Source organism: Dasypus novemcinctus, chromosome 1, assembly GCF_030445035.2.
Source record: "Dasypus novemcinctus isolate mDasNov1 chromosome 1, mDasNov1.1.hap2, whole genome shotgun sequence".
NCBI classification, from domain to species: Eukaryota; Metazoa; Chordata; class Mammalia; order Cingulata; family Dasypodidae; genus Dasypus; species Dasypus novemcinctus.
Window position 1 is genome coordinate 40,098,635 of NC_080673.1, and position 3,349 is coordinate 40,101,983.

At 36.2% G+C, this 3,349-nt stretch overlaps 1 non-coding gene across 1 annotated transcript; it reads left to right on the plus strand.

Moving 5' to 3' along the window:
- The first annotated feature begins 1,259 nt into the window (after positions 1 to 1,259).
- LOC111767343 (small nucleolar RNA SNORA8) lies at positions 1,260 to 1,400 on the plus strand. Its single transcript, XR_002799188.2, has one exon. It is a non-coding gene; the product is annotated as a small nucleolar RNA SNORA8 (small nucleolar RNA).
- The last annotated feature ends 1,949 nt before the right edge of the window (positions 1,401 to 3,349 follow it).

Here is a 3,349-nt window from a genome sequence, read left to right on the forward strand (position 1 = left end):
ATAAAGATTACACCTGTTCCCACAATAGAATTAAACAAGAAATCAATAACAAGAAGGTAAGTGGTTAAATTTCCCAATATTAAGTATACACTTACAACACATAAATAGCCCATGGGTCAAAAAGGAAACCCTAATTGAATTAGAAAGCATATTTTTTACTCAGAGATCCTAAAAACTTTACATAACAAAACATGTGGAATGTAGTTAATCAAATTTAAAGGAAAATATATAGCCTTAAAAATGAATAGTTTAGGATGTCTGGGAAGATGGCATCAGAACAGGTAGGCAGGGCTCAACTCTCTCACAAAAACAATGCAGGAAGGGCAAAAAAAACTGTCCAAGGGACCTGCTTTGGGAATCTTCAGACAAGGAGGGTGAGGGGCACAGCTGAGGAAGTCAAAGTGAAAACCATGAGTTACTGCCTGCTGTGGTCAGGAACAGCACCCATCCCCCATCCTCAAGGTGAACAGCCTGGATAAAACCCATGGCTCACTGCAGCCACCTGAGAGGAAACAGACATCTTCCTCCCTGGGAAGATGGAGGGTATGGGGGAGGTTTGAGAATGGTTTCTGTTCAGTAAATGTGGCCAGCAGAGACTGCTTTGAATCTCAGCTCTGGCCAGACCAGAATCATGGGCAAGTGGATATTGAGGCACCTCAACAGAAAGATTCATTGACAAGCACCATCTGCTGACCAACTGGGAAACTGCAAGGAGAACAACTGCTTTTAGATGTCTCTTACCCCAGTTCCCTTGATCAGGTCTTTACTCCATTAACTGTCCCTATCCCTATCTCGATAATGTAAGCTTGGCAATGTTAAAGCCTTAGAATAAATTGAACCAAAAAATCAAAGAAGAGCTTTGAACAAAACCAATAGGCAAGAGAGAGAAATTAAGTATCAGAGTAAATCCACCAACATATTCAGATGCCAAGACATTAAGAAAAAATTACAGCCATACTACAAAATAGGAAGATATGGCTGAGCCAAAGGAACAAACCAAAAACCCTGATGAGACACGGGATTTAAGACAACTAATCAGTGATAATCACACAAATCTCCTAAATCAGTTCAAGGAGTTGAAGGAAAATATGACTAAAGAGACAAAGGATATTAAGAAGATAGTGGGTGAACATAAAAGAACAATTTGAAAACCTACAAAGAAAAGTAACAGAGCTTAAGGGAATGAAAGACACAATGGATGGGATTAAAAATACATTAGGAAGTGGGTGTAGTTCAGCGGTTTGAGCACCTGCTTCCCATGTACGAGGTCCCAATTTCAATCTCTGGTACCTCCTAAAAAATCAGTGTTCAAAAGACAGTACCATAGAAATTCAGTATCTGACATCATTGATTTTCTCGACTTTGAGCATGTTAAAGTTGATATTTCTATTGGTACAGTGTTTCCATAGTTTTTCTAATACTGTCCAGATTGGTGTAATCATCAATAAGAAAAAATTCTCTGGTTTTTCTAGGTTGTCCAAAATTTTGAACCATGCAGATCCACCAGTTCTGATTCTAAAGGACCTAAAGTGAGTAACTTGAAGAAATCACGATCCAAGATTTCTAATAAATAGATGGGGAGTTTCTGAAGCAAATGACAGTGCATCCACACACAAGTGGAATTGAAACCCATTTAAAAGAATTATGACAAGTCTACTGGAAACAGTTGTGGATTCTTTTTAAAAGGGTATCTTGAATATAAATCTTCCTTTAAGCTTCAGAGGAACTAAGTTGACTTCAGTAATTAAACAGTGGAGTGATCACATGTTGAATTATGTAAATAAAAAGCTTCTTAACTTATAATTTGCTACACATATTAAAAATACTCTTTATACTGTAGAAAATTTTAAAAATTAGATGCATAAAACAGTAGGTTTAGTGAAATTGAGGACAGATCATCTGAACTTGAAATCATGGGAGAGCAGAAAGAGAATAGAATGGGGGAAAAAAATTGAACGAGTCTCAGGGAATTGAATAACAAGGCAAAACTTACAAACATCCACATTATCAGTATCCCAGAAGGGGAAGAGAACAGAAGCTGGAAATCAATAATGGATGGAAAAAGGGAAAATTTACAAATATGGAGATTAAACAGTACACTCTTAAACAACCAGTGAGGCAAATTAGAAATTGTGAGAGAAGTCAGTAATTATCTCAAGATGAATGGAAACAATAAAACAACATATCAAAACCTATGGGATACTGTAAAGGCAGTGTTGCGAGGGAAATTTATAGCCCTCAATGTTTAAATTCAAAAAGAAGAAAGAGCTAAAATTGAAGGTCTAACTGCACACCTGGAGGAACTAGACAAAGAACAGCGAACAATCTCAAACCAAGCCAAAGGAAAGAAATAGCAAAGATCAGAGCAGAAATAAATGAAATTGAAAACCAACCAAACAAACAAACAAAGCCCAATAGAATCAACAAAACCAAAAGTTGATTTTTCAATAAGATCAACAAAATCAGCAAACCCTTAACTAGCCTGGTAAGAATAAAGGAGAGAAGACGCAAATAAATAAAATCAGACATTACCACTGACCTGCAGAAATAAGATATATCATAAGAGGATACTATGAACGACTGTAGGCCAAAGAACTAGACAAAGTAGATGAAGTGAACAAATTCCTAGAAATACATGAACAACCTACACTACCCAGAAGAAAGAGAAGACCCCAACAAATCAGTCACAAGTAAAGAGATTGAAACAGTCATAAAAAACCTTCTAGAGATGAGAAGCCCAGGAGCAGATGGCGTCACAAGTGAATTCAAAAACAACCTAATATTAATCTTGCTCAAGCTCTTCTAAAAAATTGAACAGGAAGGAATGCTACCAAACTTATTTTATGAAGCCAACATCATTCTAATACCAAAACCAGGTAAAGATACTATGAAGAAAGAAAATTACTGACCGATTTCTCTAATGACCATAGATTCAAAAGTCCTCAACAAAATACTTGAAAACTGAATCCAAAAGCACATTAAAAGAATTATACACTATGATCAAGTGGGTTTTATCCCAGGTATGCAAGGGGAGTTCAACACAAGAAAATCAATAATGTAATAAACCAGTTTAATAAATTGAAGAAAAAGAAATCACATGATCCTCTCAATTGACACACAAAAGGCATTTGACAAAACAGAGCAAACTTTCCTTACAAAAACAATCCAAAAGACAGGAGTAGAAGGAAGCTTTCTTAACATGGTTAAGTGCATATATGAAAACCCACAGCTAACATTGTATTCAAAAGTGAAGGACTGAAAGCTTTCCTGCTAAGATCAGGAACAAGACAAGGATACTCACAATACGTTATTCAATATTGTGCTAGAAGTTCTAGCTGGACCAATTAGT